The sequence below is a fragment of the Anthonomus grandis genome, chromosome 10 (assembly GCF_022605725.1).
Source record: "Anthonomus grandis grandis chromosome 10, icAntGran1.3, whole genome shotgun sequence".
Classification (NCBI taxonomy): Eukaryota; Metazoa; Arthropoda; class Insecta; order Coleoptera; family Curculionidae; genus Anthonomus; species Anthonomus grandis.
The window spans coordinates 21,056,055-21,079,217 of record NC_065555.1 but is presented as its reverse complement, the minus strand read 5'-3'; the positions used below and the strand labels follow the sequence as shown (position 1 = coordinate 21,079,217).

Here is a 23,163-nt window from a genome sequence, read left to right as displayed (position 1 = left end):
TCTTGAATCGCTGTAGGTTGTATGCGTCGGGAAATATGTGAGGTGGAAGCCCGTTCCACAAAGAAGATGTTCTCCAGATGAATGAGTCCCGATACAGCGACGTCCTTGGGGTAGGCAGGTGGACTCGATGTTGATGAGCCGCAACTGCTAGACGCGTCCTTCTTGCCGGAACAGCCCTGGGTGGAATCAGGCCTGCCAGCTCAGAGGAGCACTTACCGTGATAATAACGGTAGAATGAACAGAGATCAGCCACCTTTCTCCTGTGCTCCAGACTATCCAGACTCTTTGTCAGTTTTGGTTTGTCAATAAGACGAATAGCTCTCTTTTGTATAGAATCCAGCAGGTTTAAACTATGCTTGAGTGCAGAGCTCCAGACATGCGAGCAATACTCGAGGGAAGGGCGTATTTGAGCCTTATAAAGAGTCAGCAGCTGTTCTGGTGTATACAGTTTTTTCGTTTTAAAAAACACTAAAACACTCCGAGTTTTTTGGAAGCCGCCCTGGCGACCTCGGCAACGTGGTCATGCAAGGACACACTATTGGTGACCTCGACTCCTGTCAAGAAGATGTAAAGATGATTTCATTGGCAATGTTTTCCCTGCCATAACCAGCTCTGGGCCACCAAGGTTAGTCTTCATCGTAAATACTGCAGCCTGCGTTTTTTTAGCGTTAAAATTGACCAAATTGTTATCGCCCCACACCAAGATTGCTCTAATATCGTTGTTGATTGAAGCTACTTGTTGCTGCCTAAGATTCTGAGAACTTGCGGCTGTCATTGGTTTGGCGGACTTAAATGTGGAAATAAGTGTGCTATCATCCGCAAAACTGTAGATTGGATTGACAGTGGTTCCTAGCAAATCGTTGATATATACCAAGAAAAGGGTGGGGGATAGAATGCATCCTTGAGGAACTCCAGCGTTAATGTTAAATTTGTCCGAGAGGTATCCATCGATGGCTACTTGGATTGTTCGTTGTTCAAGAAAACTTTTGATCCAATTCAGTAATGAGTTTTGAATGCCGATTGAGGAGAGCTTGGTTAGTAGTCCCTCATGCCACACTCTGTCAAATGCCTTGGAAATGTCAAGGGCGACCAAGCGGGACTCGCCGTGCTTCTCCATGGTCTCCGTCCACAAGTGTGTGACGTAGGCCAGAAGATCGCCGGTGGATCTAAGCTTTCGGAAGCCGTATTGATAACCAGGTATTACCAGACGTATTACCAGGCCAATTTTAAAACTTTTCGATACTGTTGCTTATACGGAAGTTTATACCGACGTCAGTAGTATAGAACTTGCTGGAATATTGCTACAACATCAATCTGATAGCCGTCTCCATCCAGTTACTTACTATAGTCCACAAATATCCAATACGGAACAAAAGTACTACTCGTACGATCTTGAAAGTGTTGCCATGGTGAAAAGTTCAATACTTTCGTACCTATCCCCTGCGAATATCATTTAATGTAATAATTAATTGTAATTCACTAAGGCCTACAAGTAAAAAAGAAAAAGCTCATACCACGGATAGCTCGATGGTGGTTACAAAAACAAAAATTGACATTCGACGTCCAGTACAGGTCTGGAGACAGAATGGAGCACGTGGATGTACTTAGTCGAAACCCTTCCAACGAATCATCAGCTCTTCTAAAAATGCAGTCTATCCTATGCATTGAAAAAGCTGTCTTGGTATTTTCAGGACAACTTACTGATGACAAGGTTAGGGAAATCAACAAAACTTTATCATTGCCTCCACAGACCGATCATGATAGGCAGGTTTTTTAGGAAACTACTGCTTAAGAGATGATCATGTATACCGAATCACACTTAAAGGTATCTTGTAGAAACACTTAATATAAATCCAAAAAAAATGCCACAAGTTATTAAGATCGTTGGCATTGGCCAGTTTTGAATATAAAGGACTTTACACCGTCTTCGTGAGAACTACTGTTTTCGTAATATGCTGAAGTATGTGGAAAAATTTATCTCTTGCTGTATAACGGGTCTAGTTAATAAAATAAATCATGGAAAGAAAGAAGGATTTCTTCACCCAATTCCCAAGGGCATCCAACCACTACACACCTTTCATGTAGATCATCTGGGACCGTTCTCCAAATCTAAAAGTGTCATTGCAAATTTGAAGAATATCTTTGCGACGTATGGAGCTCCGAAAGTTTTGATATCGGATCAGAGAGCGCATTTACCTCAAAAGATTTTAAGTCTTTTTGTATAAAAAATACTATTAAGCACGTTGTAAATGGTAGTAGTTAGTAGCTACTGTAGCTACTTCCCGCGTAAATGCTCAAGTGGAATGTCTAAGCCATACAGTCTTAGCGGCATTGTTGCCATCTGTACCGGAAGAAGGACTTTGGGATGAACAGGTCCGCAACGTCCAGGTTACCATTAACAACACCATAAATAAATCCACAGGGAAAAGTGTGGATAACTCCCTTATGGTAATAAGGGACTCCCTTATTACCATAAGGGAGTCAGCAGCTAAGAAGATCCAAGCGGGTTACGCAAAAACGCAAAACAAAAACAATAATTCGACAAAAAAGAAAGAAATCCAGGGTGTATCGAGAGGGGGATGTAGTGTTAATTATAAAGCAAAGCCCAGCAACAGAACCTAGCAGCAAGTTAGCACCAGCCTATATTAGTCCAATAGTGGTGAAAAACTTTCTACCAAATGACAGATACGTTATTACCGATATGAACAATTTCCACAGGACTTCAAATTAAGAGCATCAAATTATCAAAATACTGTCGCCATTGGTAGGATGTGACCCTGGTGTATACCTGGAGGGGTATCAGACGATTTAGACGAAGAGAGTGGTGGTGAAGATGAAGTACCTTTGTCTTCGGATGAGGGTGAGAAGCAGACCTAGTAGATATCTCGGGACGAGATAATTGCAGGGTGGCTGAATGTGAGACGTAAGTTACTAATACCATGTTTTCCCAAAACCCAATAAATTAGTTTTTAAGAGTTGAAGGTACAAAACTCTAAACACAGATGTATATCTAAAGCATTTAGCTTAGGTACTTGGAATTATTATTTTATAGACATTTGCAACATCTGGCGTAGGCCTACAATTTTGAGTTATAATGAAAATGTTGGTTTTTTTAAAAGGTTGAGTGAAAGGACGAAAAAGCTGCAAACGATTAAAATACCCAAGATAATAAAATAGTTTTAAGAGGGACTGGTTTTGGGGGCTTTTAAGTCACAGACTGGGTTACTTTATTGTCAGTTATCAGCTTTAAAGTGAAGTTTATATGAGTTGGTTGTGCTGTGACTTATGCCGTTATTTGTCTTTTTCTGAATTTCCAGTTCTATTCAAAGTAATGGTTCTCACTAAGCATTATTTTACCTAGTTCTGTTTAATAAGTAATTTAGATAAAAGTAAATCACTTACCTTATCTTATGACATGAATTGCTTGATTATTGTTGGAAAATATTATCAAAAACACCATATCACTGATTTCTTATCAAATTACTAATGTTTAGTAGCAAAAAAACCAGGGAGACTTTTATTATCAAATAGACTGTGAATTAGACAAAAACATTACACATAATGATCACTCGATCAATTAATTAACTATGAAAACACTAAAATGCATTAATAATTGAAAGTATATTTCCAAATTATGCCATTAAATAGAATTGCCTAAGTTAAGTAAGTTAATGCATACCGCTATTCTCTTAAACCATATATAAATATTTACATAATAATAAATAATTTATAACTTCATTATTGTCTCAGTTTTGTAATATAAATTAAGCATGTTTACATCGTTATTGTTTTCAAATAAGGTTTTTTCTTGTACTGGGCGTTTCGTGAGTTGGTGCAACACCCACTCAAAAACAAGGCCTTAGTGCTTGGCGCGTGACGTCATCGATGTGGGCCACCGATTTTTAAAAACCAAGGGATTTTATATGCTAATATCTCAATATTTGGCTTATTTTAAAAAATGCTAGGAATAGAATAGAGTTCAGGAAACATTCAAAGGTATGTTTTAGTTCTGGTTGAATGTCAGGTTAAATATTATGGTGTAATATTAAATGCAGACTCCCAACTCCCCTACATCTGCGCCAAAATTCAACATATGTATTTAGGTATTTATAATAATTTTTTTATACCATCAAGTAGTAAAAAATGTTATTATATACACATAAATACATATATTGACTTTAAAAGCTTAAAAAGCTTATCATACTCCAGTTCATGTAATTCTTTAATTGCAGAAAAAGAAGCACATTTTTTTTTCAAAGTGTCAAAATCAGGAAAATAAAGTTTTTGGTCTGGTTTAGAGTCAAGCCAATTATTAAATACATATTTAAGTAAGTGAACTGTGTCAAATAGGTAAAATAATGGTCTCTGATTATCTATGGGATGACTTACATTACAATAGACAATAGACTTACATTTACTACATGGCATTATTATCACTTAGAACACAAAAAACTATGTACCCAATCTCCTCTAAATTTTCAATAATTTTCTTAATAAAATTATGAAGTAGGTCTGATGTAATTTTGGAGATGGGAGCTATGTGAACTACTTCCTTAAAGCTGGAACACACACTTGTAATCATAAAAGTAAATGCCAAGGAAGCTAGAGACTTATTATTGACTGATGTTCCAGTGATGTTACCGCCTTTATAATCCATGTAAGGGTCAGTATGAATTTCATCAAAAAGTAGTGTCACAAATCTCTCATGATCCTTTAGTAAACTAAACACATTTGGGGCATAAGTTAAAAACATTTTTCTTTCATCTATGTGGGGATCGGTCATGTGTTTGTTACAAATACCCATTTTAGTTTGAGGATGTGGTAAAATTAGGGATCCATAATCTCTTAAATACTTGTATGCATGAGGACTAATAGTACAGATTATAGAAGTCAAAATTATTGTACTACTTGGATATTTGTACCTTTCCTTTGCAGTTATAAGCAAAGCTACCTGTTCACAAATAAAATCTAAAGCATGCACTATTTTGTTGTCTTCAATGTTTTTAAAACTTTTTAGTATGTTTGACACAAAATCGAACACACGTTTCATTTTATTTATGTCATTTGATGGTTTGACATGATTGAGAATAGTATTGCCAAGGGTATTGGTAGCAGTATTTGGATTTAAGTGACAGTCGGGGTTGTCATTATTGGTAACATTTTCCTCCAAAGGCAGGGTAATAATAGTAAGGTCTATTGCTTCAAGTATTGCATACAAATCATCTAAACTATGGGAAGTATATGGAGTTTTAAATTTTGATGTTAAAACACAAACTGGCTCGCTGTATAAAAAAGTTTCATATAATATTCATATCCTAATAACATTTAAATTAAAATTAAAAACAATTGCCCAATTAATGCATGGACCAAGTGTGTTTTCAATTTTAAAAAATTGTTAGCTTTTTGCTGTCTTGAGACTCACTGTGAGCAGTAAACCAATCTTTCGGTAGTTTAAAAGCAGAAAATTTTTCAATAAACTCTTCAAAACTGTCAAAATTATTTTGTTTCTCATGCTCGCCAAAGTCAATTTTGCTTAATTCAAGGGCTTTTGCTAAATTCAACTCGTCAATATTTTTATACCTTTCATCTTTACTTGACCGTATTTTTATAGTTTTTGACAAATAAATAGGGCAATTTAAAAAAATAGATGGTGTACAGTCTTCTTTTAGCCGTGGTTTTAGTAATTATATTGTACAAATTTTACCTGTGTTGGAATCTTGAACTTGAGTACTCTTTATTATACTACCTTCAGAAAAATGAGCTTCACATACCTACTTTGGTGTTGTTTGTGGGCTCAAAGTCATCTCTGTGTATGGCTTTTACCCATTTTCGCCTTAGATTTATATCCTTAAGGAAACCGAAGACATGCACTTTAGGTCCGTTTTTATAGTTTCCGTTACAACCCGGAACACAGCACTTTTGAGGCATATTTAAACTCTGGTATTAACTACAAGCCGAGGGAGGGATAGGAGAAAAACATTAAATTAAACACGAACTAAAGTATTAAAGTCTGATATAAACAACGAACAACGACAGCGTCAACAGATGAATTCACCCGAAAATCAACCCGAAGTGCATGGTGCATGGCCCAAACGCGTGACGTCACGAGCAAAATTTTTTGGAGCGCTTTGTCCTTTTGTAAAGGTGTTATTGTTTCACCTCAGAAAACCATAACCAGGGAAGAATGGCATTACCTAATCGTCTCTAATATTTCTCCTGACTATACAGTAAACCGGCTCGCTCACTACGTTAAAGATATGCTCCAGACTAATGCTTTTATTCGATGTTTTCTCTTCACGCAAAATGAAGACAGTGTGAACTCCAGCTTTAAAGTAGGTGTCCAAAACAAGGATCTTTTTAGCCAGCTAAAAGAGACGAACGTACGGCCGGCTGGTGCTGTAGTGGATGGACGAAGGATGGGTCCATTACCACCGTTAAATTCTCCACCGGCAGCTAATAAAACTTTAACTCCCAAACCTGTCTCAAATCACCTCAATATGCTTCAAATTGGTTCAAATAAAGATGCGATAGCTGCATCTAAGTCATTTGGGCAAGAAAATGTCGGCTTCAAACTTGTGGAGAAGGCCAACGATAATGATGGACTGCATAATATGGACCCGTTGACTCCTCCAGTAGTGCGACTATCCCAAAAATCTGATGCGGAAAATGGACGGTACCTGTTGGCTAGACTGAGAGACCCCACCATCTTAAAAACTCTTAGGCTCTACTTGGCATACCTCTATGACCAGCCTTCCAACGTCTGTCTCGAAGGCCACACCAAGACCAGTGTCAAGCTAATGCTAGCTTTAGAGGGCCTACCTACTAACATAGACTCCCTCCGACGCTTGTATATCCGTTTCCACGACGTCTATGGAATTGGTGCAGCCGAAGTGGAAGAAGACCTCTCCACTTTTAGATCCTTCTTTTCTTCAGAAAAAATTTTAAGGCTTCAAAAAATACGAGAAAGTCAATCTAATTATTTTTCCAGTGGTTCCTCATCTAGGAACAAAAATGTTTAAATAACGTGACGCGACCAGAGGATCAAGCACCTTCTGATAAATCGGATGATAGCAAGCTTAGCGTATTTCTTCTTAACATTCAGTCCTTAAGAGACAAAACTAATGAATTATTTCTTTTATTAGAAGAGCTAAATTTTCCAGAAATAGTTGCTATAACCGAACACTGGCTAAACATTGATGAACCTGTTTTTGTTCAAAATTACACTACAATAGCAAGATTTAATAGAACTAATTTATCTCATAGGGGCACTATGATTATGTCGATTTTTCACCGGTAACTAAGTTGGATAACTTTTTGTCAGAAAAAGTATTTGAATTTTTCATAGTTTACCATAATACATACGACCTCTATATTATTTGTGTATATAGAACACCTGACGCTGACTTACAGACTTTCCTTCAAAAACTACTAAGCTTGTTAGAATCCTTGCCCTTAAAAGGTAAATTAATTTTGTGTGGCGACCTTAATAATGATTTTTCCAGTGTGTGTGCTGGTCAAGAATCTCTTCACTCTATTTTCGTCTCAATAGGTATAGTAATGCATATTAACTTTCCTACCAGAATAACTAGAAATAGTTCTAGTACCATCGACTATGTCGTGTCCTCTTTTGCTTCTGAACTCGTAGGTTGTACGGTTTTTAATTCCGGATTTTCTGATCATGAAGCTAAACTAACTAAATTTTCCATAAATTCTAAAGGCAAAAACACGTTACGTAAATTAGGCCGTGTTTTTGGCAAAAATACAATTCATTCTTACAATTCAAGAACTTATGCTAAACGGCTGATTGGGATTTTCTTTCTGACGATATAGATAGTGAATTTTCTAGTTTTATAAAGTCTTTATCAAGTATTGCAGATAAGTCGTTTTCTCTTAGACCTATCAAAATTAAACATCATAAGCCATGGACCACTAAAGGCTTACGTGTTTCTGCAAAAAACATGTGCTCATTATCACACCTGAAAAAATTTACAGACAGCGTATTTTTTTATAACTATGTCAAGCTTTATAGAAAAATATGCCATAAGACTATAAAAGCTGCAAAAGATATTTATTATAATAAAAGGATGATCGAATCAAGTAATGTTGCCAAAGAAACATGGTCTATTGTAAATGAATTAAGAAATAAGACTTTTTCTTCTAGCACTATCCCTACTTCACCTGAGGAGCTTAATCACTACTTTGTTAATGTAGCTAAAAATCTAATGGCTACCATAACACCTTCTCACGATCCTCGTTGATATCTCCCAAATGAAAATTTACACATCTTCTTTTTTACCCCCATTATATCAACAGAGCTTCAAACTACAATTAATGAAATAAAAAACAAATCATCATCTGGTACAGATGGGCTCACTCTCAAAATGTTTTCCAATCTGCCAAATTGCACCTTAATCCATCTAACAAACTTAATTAACAAGTCATTCCAAAATGGAGTCTGGGTCCGGTAAAGTTAAAGGGACGTCTAAAAACCGATTTTTTTTTTTCAATTTTTACATAGAATGTTGAGTGTGCTCAAAATATTGATAAAAAAGTGAGGATGATTGGAAAAAATACAACATTTTGGAAATTATGAAGGTTTTTCTACATATGTTAAATACGTAATTATTGCCAACTTGCACAACGTTTTTTAGCTCTTGATTTTGCTATAGTTAAAAAATATATATATTGGGGCAATTTTGGAACTTTTTGGGGGCTATTATTGTAAATGTATATAATTTTTTATCGCTTTTTACCCCTTTTAATTACATATTTTGTAATTTACACACAAGAAAAATAAAACAACCTTATTGACAAAAATGGCAGTGGCTTCACTATGACCCCAGTAGTATTTTTTGGTTTTGTCTGGAACACTTTTTAGTTGGATGGGTTGGCTGTGGACTTAATTTTAGATAATAAAGGCATAATATAGTTAGATTTTATATTACATGAACAAAACACATTTATCAGGTGTTAAAAAATAGGTATTATTTATTTAAATTATTTGATATTTTATGTAATTTTATATATAATAAATATACATTTTGAAAAAAAAACATAATTTAAGATATTTAATTATTAATAGGTAAATAATAACGATGAGGTTTAATGTACATTAACTTATAGTCAAAACAATAAATATCTTTAAATTCATTATAGGCATTAGGAATAGGAATAAGGCATAGGAATTATGCCTTATTCTATTAATACGGGGCGGGAGCCCCGCGTGTTTGTGCCTATAATTCCCATTTTCTAACTATTATCCCATTCCCTAAGTAGGGCTCAAACGACTACCTAACCCACTATTTAGCGCCAACCCAAGGATCCAATCCCTTTTTGCAATCTTAACTCCACATGTGCGCCAACCACACAGTCCCATGTGCGCCCACCTTGTATGCGCACACGGGGCTACCGTTCCGTGTGCATATTTTATGATTATATAAATAAACAAATACTTACCTATAATAAGACAAGACAGAAAATTACGATAATCGTACTAGTACAGTAGCCACTCCCAATAAATAATATTTGTTGACGTAAGGGACATTTTGACAGTCTTTTTTATTTATGAATAAATCCGTATTTACATATTTGATATTCCTGATTTGCGTGTGGAAATTTGTGTTTATTACCTAAAGAAGTGATTAGTAAATCCTTCTAAGTTACAGAATTTTGTTCTTAAAGCTTTCAATTTAAATTAATAGCATTTATAATGGTCAACGTGATGCCTAGTCGCAAATAGAGTGTAGTTAAGCCGGGTGTAATTGTGAATCATACGTAAGTAGAAAATCCTTTATAATTTTTTAAATTTTGCATTTTTTTACTTCATCCTCACCTTTTTATCAATAAAATGTTCAAACTCAACATTCTATGTAAAAATTTTCAAAAAAAAATCGTTTTTGAGACGTCCCTTTAATTTTAACGGACCCCGGAGTCTTTCCTACCTGCCTTAAGACTGCAATAATTATTCCTTTGCATAAGGGAGGAGATAAACAACAAGCTTTAAACTATCGCCCAATCGCACTCCTTCCCAAAGATCATTGAACGATTGGTTAAAAAAAGGCTCTTATCGTTTCTGTTTAAATATAAAATTCTTACTCCTGACCAATTTGGATTCATGAGTAACAAGTGCACAAATGATGCTATGTTTTCTCTCTTTAATAGTGTTTACACCAGTATAAATAATAATCATTCAACAGCAACAATTTTTTGTGATTTCTCCAAGGCTTTCGATTGTGTACACCATAACATCTTAATTGACAAATTGAATCACTATGTAAAGGTTGTAAAGGTTGATACGACGAAGTCTTCTTGCAAACCAATAGTATGTGGGGTACCTCAAGGTTCAGTCCTGGGCCATATTTTGTTTCTGATTTTTATAAATGACATGGCCAATCTTAACATCAGTGGCAAAATCTGTCTTTTTGCTGACGATACTAGCTTTACATGGAGCAATCCGGATGCTAGGGCACTACATGCTACTATTTCTAATGACTTAATTACCATTAAATCGTGGTGCAATTCCAATCTTCTGTGCCTAAATGAAAAATTTAAAAACTAAAGTGTTATCATATAAAACTACTATTCAACCCTTTGTACTACTTAACAACACCAGTTTGGACGTCAAGAACAGTTTATTATGCCCTTTTTGAGTCACATCTACGTTACGCCCTTCCATTCTGGGGCACATGCGGTGTGACTCAATTTGAGCGCATGTTTAAACTCCAAAAGAGAGCAGTTCGGTATCTGCTTGGACTTAATAGCAGAGCTCACTGTTAAGAAATCTTTAAAAAATACAAGATATTTACTCTTTCCTCTTCATTCATATTGGAATCTATTTGCTTAGTACGCAAACATAAGTCAGAAATGCCAAGTAGGCCGTCTCACAATTATTCACTTCGCAACGCAGTGCATGATCTTTATTTGCAAACCCCTCGGTCCGAGTTAGTAAAAAGCTCTATTCTAGACAGAGCCAAAAAAAAATAATCATTTGCCTTTGGAAATTAAATCAATAACTTCTTTTCCTCGATTTCATAATGCTTTGAAGGCATACTTTCTGGAAAAAGCCTTGTACGCAGTGGAGGATTTTTTTCTGGGATAACTTTTTGGGTATCACACACACACTGGCTCTTTGTATGTCTTAAAATAGAGAATATATTAGTTTTTTTTTCTTTAGTAAATGAATTGCACTTTTATTTTGTATTTAATTAATTTACTGTTATTGACTATTGTGTTTATTTTTATTGACATTTTATACATCATGATGTATATTGACCAGGTACATTGTTTTTGTACAGTTTTGCATGTATTTTTTTTATTTGTATATTTATTTTTATTTTTATTTTGTGTGTTTTGTTTTTGTATGTTTTTTTTATTAGCTTTGCCTATAAAACTTTGTAATTTTTTGACAATAAAGCATATGATTGATAGCAATACCACGAAAAACGTTCTAGCTGGAAAGGAAAAGCAGTGATAGCAAGTATGAGACAAGGACGGAAATAGAGTCGAGAGTCCGAGTATTTTCTACGTATTTTGGGAGCTGAAATATTTGAATATATTCGGCAGAGCAAGGCATTTCAGTTCGACCGACCGACGAGACAACGAGTACAATTCAGTTCTGCGAACAGTTCATGCGCCATAGTCTAAAGCACTGTTCAGAGTGGGAGCAGCGAGCGTCGCGTCGCGATAGCGTTGCTACGAGCATCGCGGTTAGTAATACAGAGTGACGGAGCGACGCGACGCGTTGACAATTTAATAAAATCACAAATTTATTTGATCAGTTCATAAAATGGCTCCAACGAAAGCAGTTCGTTTGTTTTTGTTAGTGGACACGGCCTATTATAAGTTTAAACGGTTAAACAAAAAAATAGGAATTCACGCCATAAATAGGGAAAGATATAGGTGTGGTGAATTTCACCATCTGTACCCTAAATTAAGAAAATATCCAGAACGATTTTGGAACTACCTGAGAATGTCCATCGAAACGTTTGATAATTTGCTGAAAAACGTTGGTCCCTTATCTGGAGAACACACAAACAAACTTCGTCAGAAGCCGCTACATATCACCTGCACAACGACTTGTCATTACTGTAAGGTAAGTGAAAAAAAAAATTTTAATGTACATACTCGTATATGAACATGAATTCTTATAAAGTAATAAAAGAAACAACTTAAACAAAATATACACATTATACAAAATATACATGTATTACCTACATAAATACATATATCGGGAACTTACTTATTGATTATGTGTATGGGTAATTAGAAAATCCCGGTGGAAATGCTGATGTGGTACTCTCTTGAATAATGCTATTGTTAGGATATAGTGGCTGCAGTGGTGTTAAATTGATGGCAGAATGGGTTTGTAGTGGTTCAGGTCTCCAGGTTTCAGTGTCTTATTTTTAGTTTTTGAATCGGTTGAAATTTGTTCATATATGGTATCAGACTTAAAAAAAAAATCATCACATTCTGGAGCTGCTACAGGTGGTTCTTAAACCAAGGTTTGGGATAATAGCTGCAGCTTCTTGTTTTCAAGTTAAAAAAAACGGTCTTCTTTGGTGTCAAGCAGTCTTTTTCTGTTCGTCTTGGTCCTTCTAGAAGAAGCCGAAGATGATGGTCTGGTCACAGGTTGCGACGCTGATGATTCTGATAGCGGATCCGGAGATCTTGAATCAAAATTGGATTGGGTTTTTGAGTCCTCGTCAACTTCAGAACTATCCTTATCTTCATGCTGGGAAGAAGATAAGTTCCCATATTTGGTGGCCGGAGTCATAATATCTTTTAAAAATGACATCATATGAAAACATGGCCAAGAAGATGAAAAGTTGCTGGCTCCATCTCCAGAACGAGATTTTGGAATTTTTTTCAACTCACGGCGATACGTGTCCTTTTTATTCTTCCAACGAGCGGCTACATTTTCCTCTAAAATAATTTTCCATCCATTAGTTCTTAAGCATTACCATTCTATAGTAAATGAAATAATGGGAATTCGGACCGGAAAATAAATAGAAGTTCTTATTTGTTTCGTTCTCTCTTCTTTTGTTACTTTTTGCTAATTTTACTTATTTTTAGTTCACATAAGTTTTCTTTAAAGTTTAAGATATTTCATAATTAGTTCGGTAATACTTTGTTTATTTTGGTTTATTTACATTGATTTTGCATATAAAAGTTCACCCGGTATAACACACGCGTTTCTTGCTAAATTGTTAATATTTAAACTCGACCTATCTTACATTTCCTTACTCTCTTACTCCAATGTTCGTTCTATAAAGCCTTTTATCCTACTTTACCTTATGGACCCCTCGGGGCGAGAGGAGTAAGCTATTTGACCGAGGTCATCCGCCAAAAACTTAAAATACGGAACAGGTGTGCGATACCGGAAAGCAGTTGTACTACGGCAATTGAATTGAATCGGTACCTAAATCTCATGCGAGATAATACCAAAGTGCATCACGTCTTTGTCGATCTAATGAAAGCTGATTGGGGTGTTCCTTACATCAACATCCTTTACTTCATTTATTACTAGGGTAAGTCGAGGCCTTTTTTTTACTTTCACGTTAAATTGTGTCTCTTATTTTGTTTCTATTTTATTTACTCATTACATAGTCACTGAGGGTGTGCGTCGAAAACAGAAGGATCACCTTATTTCAGTGTGACTGGAGCAGCGTCCCTATTTTTTTACAGTCTGGCCTTGATAACTTGATAAATAATTAAGATCGAAATAACCTTGATTTAAGTAATTAAACATATATTATAAACAGGCCCGAAACATTTGGTCCTTCGAGCCGGATTCTGCAAAGGCACAACTGATTTAGATGGATTTTTTGTGAAAGATTCACATTTTTAGTGATTTTTATTTTTATATGCAAAATTTATGTTTGCGATTTTAGGTTGAAATTGCTTACTCAATTCTTAATTCATCTTTCTACTATACTTACTGCTACTTTACTATTTTTTATTACTACTTACTTTGCTACTAATTTTAGTCAATTGCTGACTTATTTAGTCAATTTAATTTACTGCTATTGCCGAAATAATATCTAATAGATCTTGCTTTTTTTGAAATTTAATCAAGTGGATTTTACCTCATTTATTACTTTGTTGAAATGGCTCCGATTAATTCAGACACAAAAATTGCCAGAGCCAAAGCTCTTAGACAAACCTCTTTAAATCAATTAAATCATATACATCAAATTGCTCTGGAAGCTAAGGCTGACGCTTCATTCCAAAATCAATTTAAAGTTAGTTTTCGTAATATAAAAAAAATCAATAAAGATTTTGAAAAGTACCACAGTTCTCTTCTAGCCTTGATAGCCGAAGACGAACGTCAACTATCTATTAAAAATCAGATTTAAACTAATCTTTTTGTAAAATCTCAAGAGGTTGAAACTATGTTTTTCGACATTTTTGAAGCCCCATTAGAAGACTCGATGTCACCTTTTAATAGCACTTTTGCTACTGCTATAACTAATATTGCGTCAGATCATTCATTAATTCCTAAAATAAAATTATCTACCTTTTCCGGAGATATATCAAGTTTTCCCTATTTTTCAACAAAGTTTTAATACTATGGTACATAATAATAGAGCCGTATCTACTATCGAAAAATTTAATTTACTTCTCTCTTGTCTAAGTGGCCCACCACATGATTTAATTTCAGATATACCTATACTTCATGAAAATTATCTTAATGCCTACACTACTATAATAGAGCGATATCAACATCCTCGATTAAGAGCTTATAACCACTGGAAGGCTATTGAAAACTGTCCTAAAGTTACCACAGAAAATGCAGAAACTCTGCGTAATCTGGTTGATACATTTACTAAACATATAGCTGCATTGAAGGTCATGAAATTGCCAACTAATGAGTGGGATTTCATTTTGTGTTATATGACGCTTGATAGATTGGATTCTAACACTAGGCGTGCATATGAGCAGTCTCAGGGCACTAATGAAATTCCCAAGTATTAGTCGGTTAAAACTTTTGTTTTAAAACAATGTACAGCACTAGAATGTGCTACTAATGTTTTCTCTTCTGTTCCTGCTAAAAAAGGATTACCAAATATTTTGCCTGTTACCAAATCTAATTTTTCGAATAACCCTCGTAATTTAAATACCAATACCAGAAATAAAACATTTCATGTTCATAGCCAATCTTCACGAACTTGTTTTTTGTGCAAAAGCAAGCATATTATTTATCAATGTTCGACATTTTTAAGTAAAATTCCTGGTGAACGATATGACATTATTAAGAAGCAACGTGCTTGCATAAATTGCTTAGCAACCGCGCACACTGTGACACAGTGTACTTCTAAAAAACGGTGTCGCTATTGTAACCATGGTCATCACAGTCTCTTACATTTTCAAGATAATAATCGAATTGAAGAAAATCAAATACCTTCTACTTCTGACATCCTTGCCTCTACGTGCTCAGATTCACAAGTCAGTAAAGTCTGGATAATGATTAATAATCATGAAATCTTACCGGGTACAGTAATAGTAAAAATAAAAGATATTTTCCAAACTTGGCAATCTATCAGAGCTATTCTAGACACTGGTGCTCAAAATACTTTTATTTCTAAATCATGCATTAACAAACTTGATTTACATACGTTTAATATTGCTATGACTCTCGAGGGGCTAGATAAAATTTGTACCTCTGCGAAATCAGGGGTCTCCCTTACTATTGGATCTCATTGTAATTCTACTGAAACTTTCGATGTAAATGCTATTATCGTGGATAAAATCTGCGATCAAATCCCTACTACCACTATTTCTTTGACTAAATGTCCTCAAATAGAAAATCTTACTCTTTCTGATCCAGATTTTAATAAGCCCGGACCAATTCACTTACTCTTAGGTAACGACGTTGTTCCTTATATTTTGCGGGATGGTAAAATTTGCATGGGTTTCGATAATCCTGTTTGTGTCCAACCAAACAACGTATTTAAGTTTGGTTGGACAATTGTTGGGAAAACTTCTAATAATTCTCCAATTTTGCAGAAGCAAAAAACATTATTTACAAAAACATCTGGTTCTAATCTTGATTTAACTTTGGAAAAATTCTGGGAAATTGAAAGGGTTCCAGAAGTTGTCTGTATTAGCCCGGAGGAAGAATATTGCCATAAATATTTTGAAGAAACAACTACACTTTCGCCTTAAGGTCGTTATGTAGTTTCGTTGCCATTTCGAGTTGTTTCACCTGATTTTGGAGACACACGAACCATGGCTTTAATGCGTTTTTATGCGCTCGAACGTCGTTTGCTACAAAATAAACATTTCTACAGTGCATACTCGGGAAAAATGCGTGATTATTTAGATTGTGGATATATGAACGCGGTTTCCTAGCCTGCATTTACTGAAATTAATAATTTCTTCTACATTCCACATCATGCTTTATTTAAGGAATCTTCTACTACGCCTGTAAGAACTGTTTACGATGCTAGTGCATGCGCACCTAACAACATTTCTTTAAATAAAGCGCTAATCCTTTTGCAATTAAGGGCCTAAATTGCAAAAGGATTTGATAGAGATGCTATTGAATTTTCGTTTTAGTAAATACGTCTTTACTTAATTACGACTTAAATACGGCATTAAGGCAATGTATAGGATGATACAAGTAAATCCTTTGGACCGAAAATTCCAAAGAATTTTATGGCATTTTTCACTGGACCAACCACTCTCGGATTATGAGATTAATGTTGTTGTTTTTGGGGTAACTTGCTCACCCTTTCTTGCAATATGTACCTTGCTAAGATTAGCTAATGATCATTCTGATTTGCCATTAGCTTAGGATTTAATTATTCATTCATCTTATATTGATGATATACATGGGTCCCATGACTCTTTGGACACTTTACTACTTATGAAAGATCAACTTATTACTCTTTTGATGCGAGCAGGTTTTTTTAGTTCGAAAATGGGCTACCAATAACCCTAAAGTATTAGAAGGCATACCAGAAGATCACATTCAGACAGAATCGCTTTCTTTTGACCCTGAAAACCGTAATTTTTTAAAAATCCTTGGCTTAAAATGGAGCCCGGTTTCAGATGCATTTCTTTATCGCTTTGATTGCTCTGTAATAGAGCTTCTTACTAAAAGGAAATTACTTTCTGATTTGTGTAAGATTTTTGACCCAATAGGTTATTTAACCCCCCTTATATTTGCAAAACTATTAATTCAACATTTGTGGCAGCCTTAACTTACCTGGGATCAAGAAATACTCAAAGAAGTTACCCTCAAATGGATAAAATATAAATCTGAATTAAAATTCCTACATGATTTTAAAATTTTACGTCACATTGATATACGAGACTCTCGTTCAATCGAATTGATAGGATTTTGCGATGCTTCTGAGATCACAAAAGTTTATATTAATATTTATAGTAATTATATAATATATATATATATATATATATGTTATATCCAATTTTCCCACAATAAATGTCACCTTCACAAAGTCACCCAGTCCTTGGTTCTCACCGGATCAAATAACACTTATCTAAACCAGAGATAAGTCACTTCCCAGACGCCGGATCAGCAGACACCCACACACACGGTCAACCAAGATGCCTGTTCCCACTGAATCGGCATATTTTACGTATAAATAGGATGACAAAAACTATTGTATAAGATTTTATTAGATTAGACTCTTTAACTCTTTAACTTAAGTTAAGTCATGATACTGTAATTTTTGAAACTTATAATTTTATAATAAAAATATTTTTTTAAAAAGTAATTTTTAAATCAGTGATATAACAATTGGCGCAGTCGATAGTAGGATCTGACAACGTTGCTAGAACACGAGTATTCTAACTAGTAACGGTGGATCCCTATCCTTTAACAGAAAAAGAATCATAAAAGAATCTCGAAGTCATAATTCTACACGTCCTGACGTCCTCACTCACGGCGAACTACGGAAGGAACACCTGGTGAAGCCCCTGGTAGTTAAATCGGCGTAGAGAACAAGACGATCAACTAGATGATTTCCTTACTGTAAGTACAATATTGAATCATCACGTGTTTATATTTTATTGTTTTATAATTTTATTGATTTGAATATTTAATCAAAGTTAGTCAAACTGCACGACTATTTAATATTTATGATTTGATTATTCTGTTAATCAGAAAAAGAGAAACTAAACTTCAATAAAAGAAGTATTTAAAAATTTTAATTTTACACAAATAACAATACATTTATCTGTAATAACAAATAATTACTTTTTCAATTATTTTTAAGTTAAAATATTTACAAATTGCTTGTAATTTTATTTTATTTACTATCGATTTATTGATCACCATGACAGACAACGATAATAATGTTGCGAATAATGCTGCAGAAATAGAACCATATAAACTATCAGAAATTTTCTCAGTAATTCCTGAGTTTGAAGGAGATCAAATTTTTCTTCAAACATTTCTTAATGCTTGCGATTGTGCTTATAACATGTCCACCAGAAATCAGAAACATCTATTAGTAATTCATATCAAAAATAAATTACGCGGAAGAGCAGCACAGCTAATAAGCTCTAGAAATCCTTTATCATACTCAGAAATAAAGCATCTACTTAACTCTCATTTTGGTGATACTAGAGACCTATCCTCACTTATTCAGGACTTGCAACGCGTTAAACAAATAACAAACGAATCTCCTTTAACATTCCTAAATCGTGTTCAGACCTTAAATGCAAAAATGCATGCAAATATTCAGAAATCTAATTTGTCAACTGACGAAAAACAAGCACAAATAACCCTAATCGAATCAATGGCACTCAGTACCTTACTAACAGGATTAGAACCCAGAATTGGTCATATCATTCGAGCAAGTAACCCAAGAGATCTTTTAGAAGCCCAGGTTCGCATAAGACGTGAACTTCAACTATCTTACTTTGAAAATCAAAAAGCTATTAAACCGAACCCTCCTAAACCAATTCCTAATCAACCAATAAACAAAAGACCCAATCTTCAACCACCCAAATGTCATTCAAGTGGCCGCATTGGTCATTATGCTAATGAATGTTGCTCACAACAACGACCAAATTATTTTCAAAATGGCAACAACAACAATTTCCAAAGACCCCTCTTTAATAACAATCAGCCTAATCCTATTCAATTAAATAGACCCAATGAACAAAGACCCCACTTTTCATCTTCTAACCCACAATAAAATAATTTTCAATCACGTCCTTCAGTAATACAAAAAAATCCAAATTTAAATCCCGACAAGTTTAGAGCCCATTTTGTCAATCGCGATCCTAACTATGAAAATAGCTACCCTAATAACTATTATCAATCACACGATAGATATGATTTTCCCTCAGAATTCAACCAATACGATCAATCAGCAGATCAGATCGATATCCAAAATTATCAGGATTTTCTATCCCTATCCAATCAAAACCACCCACCAGACCTTACGTCCAATATGACCCACGAATCAGAAAACTAGTCAGAAATGACACAAATCAGAATCAGAAAAGACCAAATTCAGACATTGAATCTAGACGATTTTGACCCGTTACTGAATTTCCCGGAACAGAATTTTATGTAAACCCCCTTTTAACAGTCAATCCTAAAAACTTATACTACATTACAGACACGACAAATACCTTAAAACTATTAATCGATACAGGTGCAGGTATTTCAATATTTAAAGAAAATGCCGTGAAAAATTTTAAACAACGTTTTCCCGAAAAAGTTTCTATCCAAGGTATTACCGCTGAAAAACTTCTTATTACAGAATCGACCCTTGTACCCTTTAAAGTCGGAGACCCACATAAAGTCTATATATACAATTTAGATATTGATTTTGACGGAATCTTAGGTCTTGATTTTTTGGAACATTATAAATGCACTATTGATCTAAACAACAAACAATTAATAACTTATTTTAAAACCGTGCCACTTTACAAAATTGAGAAATCTACAGAATTTAAAGAAGAGGGTTCTTCCTCTAAAAGAAATTATCAAAATAAAATTAATATTCCAGCCAGAACAGAACAAATATTCAAACTTAAATGCAATCTCTCAAATACAGACGCTATTTTATCTAGACAAGAAATCGAAAAAGTCCACATCCCTAATGCTTTAGTTCACATAAATACAAATAGTGAATTTTTTACGTCAATAGTCAATGCTAATGCTATCCCCAAAAGTATAGAATTTTCCGATATTCAAATTGAACCTTTTGTTTCACATACCCTATTAAATTACAATACTTCTGAAATTCAATCTAATTTTCCCAGCAATCGAATTAAGAATATTAAAAACCAACTTCGCACAGAACATCTAAACGAAGAAGAAACTGAACTTATTACTAATCTTTGTCTTGAATACGAAGACATATTTTATCTCGAAGGCGATATACTTTCTTTCACTAATGAAATCAAACATCAAATTGAAACAAATAATGCCAGGCCCATTTTCACTAAGTCCTATAGATACCCTCACGTCCATAAAGAGGAAGTAAAATCCCAAGTAAGCAAAATGCTAGATCAAGGCATTATCAGGCCCTCTATTTCCCCATGGTCCTCTCCAGTTTGGGTTGTGCCCAAAAAAATGGATTCTTCTGGAAAACAGAAGTGGAGAGTAGTCATCGACTATAGAAAACTTAATGAAACTACCGTGGATGATAAATACCCACTACCCAACATCTCTGATTTACTTGATCAACTTGGAAAGTGTCATTATTTCACTACACTTGACCTCGCATCTGGTTTTCACCAGATAGAAATCGACCCCAAAGACATTCCGAAAACAGCATTTTCTGCTGAAAACGGTCATTATGAGTTCATCAGAATGCCGTTTGGTCTTAAAAATGCCATGTCCACCTTCCAACGCGTCATGGACAATATCCTCCTTGGCATTTTAAATGAACGCTGTCTTGTCTATATGGACGATATAATCGTTTACTCATCCACAATTCACGATCACATTAAGCTACTAACCGATGTTTTCAAACGCCTAAGGAAATCCAACCTTAAAATTCAACCAGACAAGTGTGAGTTCCTTAGAAAAGAAGTAGCTTACCTTGGCCATTTAATAACACAAGAAGGAGTAAAACCAAATCCCGAAAAAATTAAATGCATAAAAATTGTCCAACATTAAAATCTCCGAAAGATATTAAGTCCTTCCTTGGTCTTACTGGCTATTATCGACGGTTTATCCCAAATTTTGCCAAAATTTCTAAACCATTAACAAGATTACTCCAAAAGGATGTACCTTTTGACTTTGATGCAGATTGCAGACATGCTTTCGACGAGCTCAAAAATGCGTTAATTTCAGACCCAATTTTAATATATCCAAATTTCGATGAACCATTCCTTCTAACCACTGATGCGAGTGCATATGCAATAGGCGCTGTCCTATCTCAAGGCCTCGTTGGCAAAGATTTACACATTGCCTTTGCGTCAAGAACACTATGCAGTGCTGAAACAAAATATTCCACCATTGAAAGGGAACTCCTTGCAATTGTGTGGGCAGTAAAGCAATTTCGTCCATACTTATATGGAAGAAAATGTACTCTAGTCACTGACCATCGCCCTCTCACGTGGCTCTTTTCAATTAAAGACCCCGGAAGCAGATTAGCACGCTGGCGTTTAAAGTTAGAAGAATATAACTACAAAATTATTCATAAACCTGGAAAAGTAAACAAAAACGCGGACGCCCTTTCTAGAATTAAAATTAATCATTTTCAAGATTGCTCAAATTTTCAAAAGAAGATTTCAATTTTCGCTTCAAACGAAGACGATTCTGACTCAACCCTAAGTGCTGATGAAAAATCAGATGAAGTAATAGTAGACGATAAAAAAATAACTGAAGAATATAATAATTTTGCCCATTTATACGAAACAACATCTTTAATTGACTACTCTAAAATCGAAATTTCAAATGAACAACTTTTAGAAAATACTCATAAAAGAATAGTCACCTTTTTTTTGGCAAAACAAACTAGAAGAGCTTCATCATAAAATATTAGATGATATCTTTGAAGAAGACGCTAACTTTGGAGCAAACCAAATTAATATATTTTCTAGCAGATCTGTCAAAAACCGAAATTATCTAATAATTCCCCTTCCTTTCGATCCTGAAATGGTAGTTCAGCATTTGTTTTACGTGATTTATACGGGACAAAATAAATTTGATATGTCAATCACTTATTATGTCGAAAACCGCCTTGAATTACCTATTTTAGAAATTTTATCTTACGTTTTCGCCGACAAAGACATTAAAATCAAAATTTGCCAAAATCTCATTAAAACTCCAGACGCTGACGAAATTCCCCAAATTCTAGATCATTACCATCGCGGTAAAACTAACTTACACCGTGGCATAAATGAAACGACACGTCGAATAAAAGAAAAATACAATTAACCAGGTCTTTCAAAAGACGTTGAAAATCTTATAAAATCATGCGAAACCTGTCAAAAAGTTAAAGCCTGTAGGAAAAACCTAAACAACCCTCTTGTAATAACCGAAACTCCTAAAACACCATTTGAACGTATTAATCTCGATATTTATGAATACCCAACTAGAAATTACGCACTGACCATAAGAGATGAACTCACTAAATTTACGCAGGCATACCCTTTAAGTGACAAAACTGCCAAAACAGTAATCAACACCCTTCTATTATTCTTTCAACATTATGGCACTCCCTTAAGGATCCATGCAGATTATGGCCGTGAATTTGACAACATCCTTATGAAAGATCTTTGCGAACTCTATGAGATAAAACTAACATTCTCTAGTGTAAGCCACCCTCAATCCAATGGCTCAATCGAAAGATTCCATGCAACTCTAGGAGAAATGATTCGGGCTAATCAAGCCGAAAATCCAAACGATCACCCTTTCAACATATTACCATATGCTGTTATTTGTTATAACAACACAAAAAATAAAACACACGGATTCACACCATATGAGCTTATTTTTGGGCATACGTCCTCCAGACCTCCTGAAACCATCTATAATGAAAAAGCTTTAATATCTAAATATGTACGAGACTTAAGCAATCGAATGCAATACTTCTATAAAGTTGCACGATCTAAAACTGATAGAAAAAAAGAAAAAGCTAAGGAACGTTTTGATCAACATCTTTCCCAAAACCCTCCAAACTATCAAGTAGGTAATAAAGTATATATTAAAGAATCTCAAATTGC

The 23,163-nt window shown here is 34.7% G+C and overlaps 1 protein-coding gene across 2 annotated transcripts in view; it reads right to left on the bottom strand.

Moving 5' to 3' along the window:
- LOC126741658 (monocarboxylate transporter 12-like) overlaps positions 1-23,163 on the bottom strand; it is a 129,275-nt gene that overhangs the window by 71,390 nt on the left and 34,722 nt on the right. The window contains exon 1 of one of the 2 annotated variants that reach the window (XM_050448187.1): positions 3,403-3,558. The exons of the other annotated variant lie outside the window; for it this stretch is intronic. The gene's annotated coding sequence lies outside the window, so the exon portion shown is untranslated. Of the gene's footprint in view, positions 1-3,402; positions 3,559-23,163 lie in introns of those variants that run through there. 2 annotated transcript variants of the gene reach the window in all.